Source organism: Oreochromis niloticus, linkage group LG15 (assembly GCF_001858045.2).
Source record: "Oreochromis niloticus isolate F11D_XX linkage group LG15, O_niloticus_UMD_NMBU, whole genome shotgun sequence".
Taxonomy (NCBI): Eukaryota; Metazoa; Chordata; class Actinopteri; order Cichliformes; family Cichlidae; genus Oreochromis; species Oreochromis niloticus.
This window is the reverse complement of record NC_031980.2, coordinates 337,945-351,139: the sequence shown is the minus strand read 5'-3', so window position 1 is coordinate 351,139 and position 13,195 is coordinate 337,945. Positions and strand designations below refer to the sequence as shown.

At 43.3% G+C, this 13,195-nt stretch overlaps 1 protein-coding gene across 5 annotated transcripts in view; it reads left to right on the top strand.

Moving 5' to 3' along the window:
• The window catches only part of disp1 (dispatched homolog 1 (Drosophila)), a 94,368-nt gene that overhangs the window by 14,976 nt on the left and 66,197 nt on the right, over positions 1–13,195 (top strand). For 2 of the 5 annotated variants that reach the window (XM_005449883.4, XM_019353528.2), the window contains exon 2: positions 12,202–12,279. The exons of the other annotated variants lie outside the window; for them this stretch is intronic. The gene's annotated coding sequence lies outside the window, so the exon portion shown is untranslated. The remainder of the gene's footprint in view (positions 1–12,201; positions 12,280–13,195) is intronic. 5 annotated transcript variants of the gene reach the window in all.

The following is a 13,195-nucleotide window of genomic DNA, read 5'->3' as shown; positions in this document are numbered from 1 at the left end:
TGAAATGTATCGTAAACATGCAACGATGAGCTGGTGGTGTAGAAAGGCTGCACCGATGAGATATCGGTCCCTTTTATTTTCTCTTTGTCGTGTTTTATATCGTCCCAGAGTTCCATCTGCTTTCTTGCCATAGAACAGCTGAGAGAGACTTCATTAGTGACACAGACCAGAGAGGGTTTCTGATGGTGGGAAGGTGCTCCCAGGGAGAGCAATCCTGGCCTGGGCCCAAGCTTCTAGCCCTGGAGGGTCTGTTGTAGGGATCAGATCACAGAAACGGATGGAAGGGTGGAGAAATTGATGGAAGAGGGCTACAGCAGAGGGTGAGCTCCATCCATTACTTTTGTTTCACATGACAAAGACATTTGCTTGGCTTGACTTCATCCATAAACTGGAATAAAAGGCTGCGTGCAGAGCTCCTGCCAAGCAGGCTGGGTTAACCTGACGCCCTCCTTCTCTTTGTATCTCAGTGCCTCTCTCCTTCCTATATCCATCTGTGCATTTCCTTCTCAGCCACACTCTTTCTTGCTCGTTCCTGAACGCACTCCCGTTTTCTGCTCTTTGTATCATTTCTTTCCTTCTCTTTGTCTGTGCTGCTTTAGAGCTGTTAGGGCTAGCTTTAGATATCGACAGTCATTGTTTTTGCAGACTTTCATTGTTTAAAACCAAAAATCAGAGTTGAATTGTGTTGAACTTAAAGCAAACACAGGCATAAAACATCATGTTTTGCTTATGCAGCCCACTACTGAAGACCCAGATATTTGTCTTTCTCAGCCAGAGAGTTTCCTGTCTTCCATGTGGATGAAAGCTGACGAAAAGCATGTTCATTGCGCTGCATGCCGAGGTGTTATATGGACGCACCTGCATGCGAACAATCACATATGGTGTATACAGTATATGCATGCACACAGGCATGGATGTACATACAGTATGCACACCATACATGTCAGCTTAACTGAACTGCAGGAACATTTGGCTTGCATTTCCTTGTTCCTTGGCAGCTTATTGTGGAGTAGATTGAGGAAGAGTCCATGAGGGTAAAGGTAAGCTTCTGTGTTTTAACTAGTGTTTCACTAAGGCTCATCGTCCTGTGGATGCAGTGGAGCTCTGAGTGGTTCAGCATGCTCCTGGTCGGCTTCAGGTTGGCAGCTGTGGAATCTGAAGGTTTACTAATGCCGCTCACTCGAGTGTTGGCACCTCTTAAGCCCCCACGACTTGAGCTCTGTGGTTTGCACTGCATGATTTGTATTGGGTGGCTGTAGGATGTAAGAGCTGTCTTGCTAACTCTTGTATCTTTTTCTCATATTTTCCAATTCTCCGCATGAATTTCTCCAATCTGTTGTTTTAGAGTAAGGCACTTTTGGTTACTTCTTATTAGGAGGGAGTTTTTCCTCCCCACTGTCACCATAGATACAGGCATATGTGTGCTCTTTGAGAAAAGCTTTTGGGCTTCATACGATTCTCCTCTGCAAGTACAAGCACTTTGTGAGCAGTATCATCGGCCTGCTCTGCAGGAGACGGCAGTCCTTGTTCTGCTTTGAAGCGTCAGTGAAACAGGATCTCCAGAGCAGAAGAAGCTGCAGTTTGAGGTGGATGCGGCTGAATAATGCTGAGGACTGCCAGTAATTAGCAGTGACTTGGATTCTGAACCTTTGAGTGCGGGGATTGTTTATGTCTCGGAAATCGATGACAGACCGCGTTGTTCTCAGACAGATAAAAATAAATAAACAAACAACTAATTTTCTTGGGTGGCCAATGGCCATTAAATACACACGGGCAGCCTGCCCAGGTAATGTTTATTTGTGGGAAAGACTTTGCCTGTTTCAGTTGTTCTGTGAGCTTTTTTTCCTACCACGGTTGTAAGTGTTATTATCCCTGCATCCAAACCTAATGTCTTGGCTCCAGGAAAAACTTAAATTCAGAATAAAATAACATGTAGTTAGCTGAAAGATTATCACAACACTGGTTTTAATCTGCTGTCAGATTTTATGTTAAGTTGAATTAATGTGCTTGAAGTGGACATTGGACATTGGGCAGGTGATGTGAGGTACCCGACAGTGTGTCCTGCAGATTTGAATGGCAGCATTCAAGTTCATTTAGGCTAAATGTTTAATAGAGTTGGGAACTAAAATGCAGAGTTTTTTTGAATAACTGTACTCCAGCTGTTACTGGCACCTCATGTCTCCACCCAGAGTGGGAGCAGTGTGACATTTAGACCCAGAAACCACAACAAAGTGACAGAAACGGCATCATTTTTGGTAGTGCTTAACTCGTTTTCTTTACCCCAGGGTATTCAGTATTTAGCAGTGTGTGTAATTTTTTTTTTCACTGCTGTTGCTGGTTTGCACTGCATTATCTATAAATATCACTTGGCAGTCCAACAGTAGGTCCATTACCGTGTTTTCTGTCGGTGCTACGTTGGAGTTTTTTTTCATTTTTGTTCCCATGCCAGTTACTTGGTCTTCCTATTTTCCCCCAAACAAATTGCTTTTACTGGAAACATAAAATATGTAATTTTCTGCAAACTTAGCAGACATAAATGTTTGGACCAGAACATATCTATAATAAAAGCAACATATGTTGGATTACTCTTTTTATTGTCCCGTGGAAGATGGGGTCACTTGATATGGAAGCAAAAGAAATGATCCTCTAAATATGGATCCATTTTTTCAGATCTTCCTCTTTAGTTAATTAAATCATTCCTTTTCATAGAAAAGGGACCAGTCTGTTTTTTTTTTTTCTGTCATCTTTAGAAGCCAAAGCCTTTCTGCAACATGTGGCTTAAAGCCAGATAGCTGCCTGTGAATGCATCAGAGTATCCCTGTCTCCAAGCGCAGACTCACTCATCTCACCGGATGTCCTCTGCTGTCAAGAGCATTCAACTGCATTGTGTGTGTGAGTGTGTGAGACAATACGTGATTGTCTAGCTGTCCTTGTAGTTTTTGAGCACACTTACAGTTATGTGTTTTTCTAAGTTTGAGTTAGCGGGTTGAGGCTTGTTAACGTCGATCTGGTATTTTGTTCGTTTGTATTGTTTTCAGATCGACGACAAGCCTGCACGACTACTTTCTGAGTGCATGAGCAGCACGCAAGTGTTTCTGAAAGACCACAGAGATCAAGGATTAGATTAAGTCATGGGCCATATAGGACATATTAAAGTGTAGGGTTAGTGGAGGTGAATATCAGGTAATGTAGCGCAGTGCACACACATGCCACCAGAGGGAAATATTGAGTGTTGAACAAGGAGCTGAGGTCAGTGAGCCGTGAAAAACGCTACTGCGAGTAAGAAACTACGTTTTAAGTTTTGAAAGAGGGTAACATTTTTAACTAGGATTCAGTTCAACTCACTGACATGTCAACGTCTGTTACAGCAGCTATTTTTTACAGGTCATCCAGCAATATTGTGTGGAAGAAGACAGCGGTATCCCTAGCCCTTAATGTCCTAAATGTTGAAGAAAATTCTCAGTGTGACTAACATTAGCACTGTAGTGTGGTTTAGCCAGTTTATAGTACAACTATTCCCTTTTTATCAGTTCATCTATAGGCTCATTCATTTTTGCAGAATGTCAGAAAACTGGTAACGTTCATCAGGTGTGATGTTTCAGAATCTGAAACCTAAAGATACTTTGTTTCCAACGTAATAAAAGCAAAAAGATTGCAATTTTAGATACTCTAAGAAATGTAATGAATGAGTTACTTTTCAGTATTAATTCTGACCATTTAATCACTCTGTTACTCTGTTGTCTCAGCTTTAGTTTGACTAGCTTTAGTTTACTCACCGAAGGACTCAAAAACAACACAAACTTCCACAGACCTGAGAACAATATGCTTATTTGCACACTCAGTCACATAGTTACTGGACACAGCTACATAATGCTATATTTGCACATTTTGCATCTTGCACATGTCTTCGTCCTGTCTCGTCTACAATATCCTGACCATGACTTGAACCTGGTATTCAATACCGACTGCACAATCCACTTGGTGTTGTCTCTGTCCTGTCTTTGTGTATTGTACATAGATATAGTTAGTAATAGTACCTTTTTAGCTCTTAATTTTACCCAGATTTAGCAAGTTATTATTTATTTGTAATTTCTAGTTTTATATCTCTTGGAGATATATTTCTTATATTCTTATAATGCACCATGGGGTGGGGTGAAAGGGCATTTCGGTACGCTGTATACTGTGTATATTGTTGACCTTGAATCTTGAATCTAAAGAGTAATGTTACTACAGACTCTGTATTTGTAGTTTGTAATTTGTAGTAAACGTGGTGAAGTGGTGCAGCATGTGGACAGGAAGCGCCCATCAAATTTGAATGCATCTGGATTACTTTCTCTAAAACTGCTGAGTAGGCATCGGCCTTGGCTGTGTCGCCACTTTGAATTTCCTTCTCGTTACGCCTGCATTTGCTGTCATATTGTCACTGATTGACAATAAATATGATAGATGTGCTATTACTCAAGACCTTAAATGCATTTTGTAATCTTTTGGAGCGCATGTTAAAAGACCCTTAAAGGAGCCATGCACCCAAATGGCCAAAAAGTGATCTGCTTTGCTTTCTGTGTTGCCTGGATGCACTAAAACTCCCACTTTAAAAAACTGTGATAAAGACACAGTGAAGTGTTGCACAGACTGTTCTGCCATATCTCTGTCTCCTCATATATACACAGATCTAGGAATTATTGCAAAATATTCTTCACAGGCGTCTGCTGGTCATGTTGTTTTGTTCTTACTGTGCAGAAATGCAGTTTACTCTCTGTCCCACTTGGGTGCACTTGTGTCTGGCCTCTGTCAGCTGTCAGCAGCAGTGATCTGGCCTAAGCTGTGCCATCCCAGCAGGTTTACAGACCTCTGCAGACTTGCCGCTTCACTTGGTGGCCTAATTGTGATTTGTGGACTCGATGTCGTTTGGGTCGAGCACATTCTCGTTTGTTAACCGTTTCAGGTTAATGTTGTGGAATTTTCTGTAACACCCCCATGTTGAGTGTGATTTACAAAGCAAAGCCCCCCCGCCCCATTTAAAACTTGATAATGTGCTGATTTAGTATTCAGACTCCACAGACTATACACTTTCCACACTACCTACATAAACTGGCTGGCTTAGCTCCTGTATTCACATCTGTGTCGTGTTTTGCTGTTCGGCCTTCCCAGAAAGCTGGAGCATAATCGACTGTAGGTTCAGCATTGCTTAATAGCTTAATAACAGGCAGTTATTTCTCCTGAATCAAATAATAGCTTACTATTGTAGCGCTGCTGTCACGTGCACTTCTTCTTCCCATACACCTCCATCACACCCTTCCTCCTCCCATCCTCTCCTGTTAGAGAATCAGTGCTGGCTTTGTTTTTGTAATAATCACTTAGGCCTAAATCACATTTCCAAAGCTAGGAGGTCAGGTTAACCCCCTAGCCCTAACCCTAACCCCACAACTTCCCCTGTGGAGTTTGATTTAAGTGGCCCTTAGCCCGGCTACAGTAGCTAATCACAGGGATTTATAGAGTGCATCACGGAGAGGCCGGACAAACGTAGGAAAATTTCGTGGCACCCTGCTGCAGGTGTTACAAGCCTCTTTTCTCTATTCTAGCTGCTGATGGGAGGCAGCTGCTCGTTCTTCACTTGCTGGGGCTCTGTTGGTGGAACATAATGCTGGCAGAACCATCCTCGTCATCCTGTTGCTGGTCATTCCCGTGTCCGGAAAGTCCTCCACATAAAGCTTTCATAATTACATTGATCTTGAGGGGGCCTTTTATGACCTGCTGACGCATTCAATCACATTTCAGCATGGCTCTTGTTAAGGGCTTTTTTTCCCTTCTTTTTAAAGCATATTCCAAGTTCACGTCCAACCGTTTGCACTTCTCATGTTTCTGATAATTGGGATTTTTCACATGGGCCTGAAGGAGAAGGATAAAGATTAGAGGATGGGAGGAAAGAAGAACAAGAGGGGAGCCCTGTGGATGGACAGGGAGCAGGGTTGTTGCTTAGCTGAGAGGAGGGCTGTTAAAAAAAAGAAAGTGCAGAGGCGTGTAATACAAGATCCAGATGTTGAAACCCTCCAGCAAATAGCCCGCCCCATCGTGTTCATGTCTACTGTACATAATCGTAAGTCTCGATTACATTGCACTGACAGCATCTCAGCACTCTCGGGTATCACTTGTTTTCTCACCATCATCTGTGGTGCTGCTCTGTTTTGCTTCCAGGCTTAACTACAGGAAGTGTTTTTAGGCTCCAAGCCCCCCCCCCGATCACGTCGTCGGTCTGGTTTGAGTGAGCACAACAGCGGGTCAGAGCTAATGAGCTCGCTGGGATCTAAGCGCAATGCCATCTATAGGCATTCACCCCCAGCCTGGTGGGGGGGGGGGCTGTAACAGAAGAAAATCTTAAAAGGGGCTTTTGAGGAGAATTGAAATCACATTGTTGTTGTTGGCCTTAAGAAATGCCAAATAACTCCAGATAAAACTTGGATGAACCGCTCCCAAGAAATCAAGGTGAGGGAATTCTTTCTCCACTTCCTGCCTTTCCTTTTACCCTCCCCCCATTTTTATCCCAATCCCCGTTTTCCGAGAGTAACCTTTGGCATGAGAGGTCAGCACTGTGTTTCCAACAGGATGACCTTCGGTAATGAGAGGGCAGGTTAGAGACTGACCTGGAAGCGCATTGTTCGTCCCTCCTGGGAACACAAACAGTAATACTGCGAAGGCACACAGGAACAGCTGCACGGCTGCAACGTCGCATTGTCTGGCCTGTTCTTTTGCCCATCCATCATTTCACTGCAGAAAAAGAAACATATAAAGCACATCTCCTTTACTCATGTGACACCAGAGGGCTGATTTCTGTCTGCCTGATCCTTGAGCGCATGCTGCTGCTCGTGAGTATATAAGCACTTTCAGGCACAGGATGCGCCAGTTAACCCAGTAAGGAATGCACCTGTAAATCAGAAATGCTAAAATATACTTTTTCTCCCTGTTTCAATGAGCCAGCTCTGTTTTTATGTTTGTTTGTTTTTTTCCTGTAAACATGAAGATGCTACAGGCTAGTTTAACATGAAGCTCGAACCATTCTTACACACAGCGAGCAGCTGAGAGACGGGGCTGATACAGAGATGGTGAACTCAGACGTTTTCCTGGGTTCGCAAAACTGATGAAAAGCCAACAAGGGTCCTTTTATCGGAGCGCTTGTTCGACAAGTTTAAGCATGAGGGAAAGAGCGTCTTCAGCTGCACTCATCTTCAGTGGTTTGTGTCACGTGATGGAGATAAAGTAAAAGCTGTGTTTATGCAGAAACTGTTAGCTTAGTTTGATACGGGCTTTAACCCTGACAGCTGACAGCAGCTCTGCTTTCTGTTGCGGAGACATATCGACTCATTACTCTGTCATTACAGAGAAGACGCTCATTGTAATGACTCAGAGAAGTGGACGAGGTCTCGCAGACTCCGTGGCCCTCAGTACAGCATCCAGCTATAAGAACAAAAATCACCCCTCTCAGCTGTGATGGAGCGTAAACTATCCATAGAGGCAAAGCTAGTTTTTTGTACCGTGCTATAAGTTGTCCATCTTAACACAGGAATCTGTGAGCATTGATGCACCAATCAGTCATAACATTATGGCCACCTGTCTCATGTTGTGTTGGTCTCCTGCCAACGTCACATGTCGAGGCATGGACTCCACTATATCGACCACGAAGAAAACTGATGTTAAAAATATGAAAACATGGCAGGAAATATCAAAAATATGTTCACGTATTATTAAAATCTGACAAATTAACATTTGAAAAACAAATAGATTGCAACTGAAAAGTGTGGTGCATTATGAATGATGCACAAATTTCAGCTTATCCAGGAAAACCCTGAGGTGTTTACAGGCCAGTCAAGAGAGATGATGTCTCCAGTGAGTCCTGGGTCTACCCAGGGGCCTCTTCCTGAACACCTTACCCAGGAGGCTACTACCTCAGCTGGCTCTGTTCAATGTGGAGCCTCTCTTGAATGGCTGAACTCCTCGCCCTGTGCTGGAGAGCCCATCCACCCATCAGAGAAAGCTCATTTCTGCCACTTTTATCTGCAGTCTCGTTCTGTCACCTTTGAAAGAACTAAAAATCCAAAGAGGCAAAGTCCATATAATACACACTAGTGGTCAGAAGTTTTACAACACCCCAATTTTTCCAGTTATTTATTGCAATTCAAGTTGTTCAGACCAATGAATAGCTTGAAAGGGTGCAAAGGTAAAAGTGGTGAACTGCCAGAGGTTAAAAGGTAAAGTTACCCTGAAAAAACATAATACAGGTTACCCATTTAAAGCTCGTCTGCCTGTCAAAGTCACTAAACCCTCACGTTTGCCCATTTTTCCTGCTTCCAACACCTAACCCTAACCCCTAACCCAACACGTCAACAAAACTGTTGACTTGGTCCCAAATATATCCCACCCACTAGTGTTAACTAGTGTTATTTATTTGACCTGTCAGTGCTCAAAATGTTATACCTGATTGGTGTATACGGTGAGCTGAGCGTGACAGTTCCCTCTCACTGATACCGTAATCTGGCACCTTGTGCATAAATGAAAAGTTCAGAAACTGTCATGAAAGTTGTGCAGTATGAAAACAAAGGTATGAACTGGGTAACTTTTACCCAGTTAAAGGAATCTGTTTCTTTGTTACTCTCCTCGAGCACACATTTTTGATAGAAATGGCACTTTTGTGATCTCTGAATCCCAGCTTGCTGTTTATGTGGGCCAGATGTTAGAATAAATGCTCCACCCACACCAAAGTGTGGTGACAGGTGTGTATGTGGGTGGATACGTGCTTGCCTGTACATGTCAGAATCTGAATCAGAAGGCCTTTATTGTTGTTGTACTTTGCAGTACAATACATGTGGGTATTCATCTGTGGCTTTTACCCCTAGCACGTTGGTCAAAGTATTCAGAGCGTGTAAAGGTAGGCTTTTAAACTTAGTGATGGGATTAAAACTAAAGGCTGAATTCGTTCCAGAACGCGTTGGTTCAGACTCATCTGTGAAAATAAAGCGATAGACGAGTTCCTCCAGAACAAGTTCAGTCGAATCGGTAGCCTGAGATTGAGCACCACTCACGAAGATCAGCATTCATCCTTTTTGGGCCCAAAGTGATTGTGAATAAAATTACGGCTAAATGCTTAGAAAGCAGCCTGTGAGTGTGGATCTGTGCTGGGGCCTTTCTTTAAAGCTGATCAATGTGAAATAATTAATTTTCAGTTCAATCCAATTTTATTTACACAGCGCCAAATCACAACAACAGTCGCCTCAAGGTGCTTTATATTGTAAGGTAGACCCTACAATAATACATACAGAGAAAAACCCAACAATCATATGACCCCCTATGAGCAAGCACTTTGGCGACAGTGGGAAGGAAAAACTCCCTTTTAACAGGAAGAAACCTCCAGCAGAACCAGGCTCAGGGAGGGGCGGGGCCATCTGCCACGACAGGTTGGACAAGAATTTGTAACCTGGGAAAGATTTTTTAAAGAATTTTGATAAACTCAAATAAAAAGTGTCTGTTTAAGGTCACAGTGAGGGATCCACCAATCCGATACACGGATCAGACATCACCCTGATTCTGATTTAGAAAGCTGGACTGGGTATCAGTGCCAACATTTAGTTGTGTTTACTGAGCATCAGTAGCACCAGACCAGCTGCTAGCTGCAAAGCTAACAGCAGAAGCTCAGAGGTCGGAATTTCACACCTGCAGCTTTTCAAACGGCTTCTCACTTAACTGCAAACTTTAGCAAACAGGGATGACCCAGTCCAGCTTTTCACATTTCTGATCCAATACAGTGTCTGTAGGTATCAGACTGTGCTGATCTCACACCAGGCTCAGGGAGGGGCGGGGCCATCTGCTGCGACCGGTTGGAGTGAGTGAAGGAAGACAGGATAAAGACATGCTGTGGAAGAGAGACAGAGGTTAATAACAGGTATGATTCAGTGCAGAGAGGTCTGTTAACACATAGTGAGTGAGGAAGAAACACCCAGTGCATCATGGGAATCCCCCAGCAGCCTACACCTATTGCAGCATAACTAAGGGAGGATTCAGGGTCACCTGGTCCAGCCCTAACTATATGCTTTAGCAAAAAGGAAAGTTTGAAGCCTAATCTTGAAAGTAGAGATAGTGTCTGTCTCCCGAATCCAAACTGGAAGCTGGTTCCACAGAAGAGGGGCCTGAAAACTGAAGGCTCTGCCTCCCATTCTACTTTTAAATACTCTAGGAACAACAAGTAGGCCTGCAGTGTGAGAGCGAAGTGCTCTAATAGGGTGTATTAAACCCCAGCTTATATGGTACTACAATGTCATTAAGATAAGATGGGGCCTGATTATTTTTGTCTTATATTCTAAATAAAGTGCATTATAGGGGGAGGGGGCAGTGTACCTGCCAAAGCATCCTTGGGTAACATTTAGCGAGATATCGAATCCTGAGTTGCTCCTGACGCGTTCAGTGGAGTGTGAATGTTGGATAGGGAGCAAAGTGGCATGTATAAAGGGCTTTGAGTTCAGTTTTAGGTGGTGACCAGAATCATTTTCTTTCACTGTAACTGTTCAGTCCTAGTTTGAGCACGTCTGTCTTACACAATGCAGGAACACAAATGTTGACTGTGTCAGTCGGAGACTGGCTGACCCGGAACCAAAGCTGGAATAAAGACTTGAGTGCTGACTTGTCTGTCTGGAGATGGTTTTCAATCAGAGGAAATGAGTCTACGATGCTCACGCATTGCTCAAATTCCTCCCCTTGTGTCATCGCCGCTAAAGCAAATAGCGGCTTAGGGAGAAGGATTCTGCCACTGAATCAACACAGTGTCCTCAGCACTTCAAAGGGAATATTTTCACATTTGTGAAAAGGTAGGAATTTTGGGAGTTGTCCCATTTACTTCCTCTATGTGAAGCTGTGACTCAGTTTTTTTTTATGAATGTTGGAAGGGTGCCTTTTCAAACGCGCCTCTGCCTTTATATTTTGGAGAAACTGCGAGTTACTGGGAGGGAGATTCTTGGATCCCTTGGATTCGAGCGACTTCTGTGGAAATGAAAGTTGACTGTGACTCGAGCCATTGGATTAATTGGTGTATGCATGCTTGACGAAAGCCTAGCAGCGACCTGGGGTTGATGGGAACTGTCTGCGAGATGCATGTCTGCATGTCTGAGCTCTTTCCACACCAACAGGCTGTCACATGATCACAGTAAGCAACAGGGAAAAACGCAACAGCGTAGCGACAAAGGGCAGAATATTTACCAACTCAACCTCGTGATTTTTATTTTTAACATTTGCAGTGAAGCGCCTTCATATCTAATGTATTTAAATGACAAAAACAGGAAGGATATTCTTCATTGAAAAGAAGCGATGCTTTAATTGTCTTTGAGCCTTTCGGAAGCTTTGAGGTAGAAAACAGTTTTCTCTTTAAGACTGCTGCTGCTACCCCTCCACTGTTGGAGTGTGGGGAGAAACTTTAAGCTGTTATGTTAGGATAAATGGGTCTGTCTAACCCGAGGCCATTGCTCTAAACGGACTAAAAGCTTGCTCTCCTCATCCGTCCATATTTAGCCCCCTCTGTGGCGACCACTCTCTTCTCTCTATCGACACACACCTTAGTAACTGCTGATGTGAAACATATGCTGCCTTTGAATGGCCTTCTGTTCTCCTGAGCCCTTGCACATACTCAAGGTTATATCATGACCTTGTTTTTAGGCTACCTGCTAACCTCCCAGGACCGGCGTCACGGGGCAGGATAATGCCTTCCTGTCCTGCTTCCTGCTATCCGGCCTTCTCATCTAAACTTCTCTGTACCTGTTAAATCATCACCTAAAATCTCCGGGGTATGAAGCTGCATTTTTTCTTCTGTCAGTGGGCCTAATCTTCACAGTAAAGTGACCTTTGCAGACCTTATTAACAGACCTGCGAGTGGTGTGACCTCTCAGCTTCGAGTTCGAGGGGAAGGAATAGACTTTTGCCTATTTCGGTCTCTGTGTTTTACTTCTTTTTTTTTTTTTATTGTCTTACACTTAAAACATTTTTTCTTCCATGGGTTCCTTGACAAGCTTATTTCCAGCAGTGATTTTCAAGGAAAACTGGCACCAGTGGTCTTTCCTATTTAAGGCATAGATGGATCGTACTTGCTGCTCTGCTGATCTTTAACTCAGTGGAGTCGTTTCTTTCCAAAGGGAGCCAATGTTGTCAATGTTGTCTGTGTGTCCACAGATTGACTGGTATCTCTGAGGGCTTTGAGAGTGTGACCGCATGAACAAATGCAGAGCACGGTGCATTGTCATCCTGCAGGTAAGGCATGTAGCACTGCCTTTAACTGTAAATTGTGTATTTACTGTGCAAAGCTGCACACCATAAAGTTCACATCAAACTGTAGTTCTGACGGACGTCCTGTTGTACATTTCCTTCATTCAGTGTTCATTCAGTAACTGAGTGTGGTTTAAACCCAAAATGACTGTGACGATCAGTCTGCACAGTGCTCCCTTTGCCAAATGTTGCTTTATTAACTCGGCTAATGTGATGTTCATTATCGTCTGTATTTTAATATTTCCCACCAAGAAGCAGAGGTATGAGCTAAGGCTGGCAGGCTAAACTAAGCTGTGTGGGTGCATCACACATATGACCTGTAATAAGTTTTATCCATCAGTTTGTGTTTTTTCTTTAACATGTTTTGCTAAGATTCAAGATTCAAAGATTCAAAGTGTTTATTGTCATGTGTCACAAGAGAAAAAGGCGTTTCTCTGTGCAATGAAATTCTTTCTTTGCTGCCCACCCACAGATGCTGATTAATATATACAATAGAAATAGAACTGAAGATAGAAAATGGAGGTGTGAAACAGAGATGTGTGCAAAAAAGCTATAGCTTAAGAAGACGGGAACAGGCGTGACGCTATAGTGAATGTAGATACATATGAGGAAAAAACCTGAGCTTGGAAGTCAATATTTGGTACGATCATCTGTGATCTTTAACACAGCCTGAACTCTCTGCTTCTCATGTGTGAAGTCATCTTCAGGAATAGTTGTCTTCTCCTCTGCGAGGACATTCAACGCTCGTTTTTGTTTGGCTGCTTTTGTTCAGTTCTCTGTCAGGATGATCCTGCTCTGCTTCAGTAATGTAAAGGTCCGGGCTCCGGGGAGGCCAATCCATGGCTGATGGTGTTGCACGGTGTGCTTGTTTTCTATCCAGGCGTGCTTTACTGCACGCAGA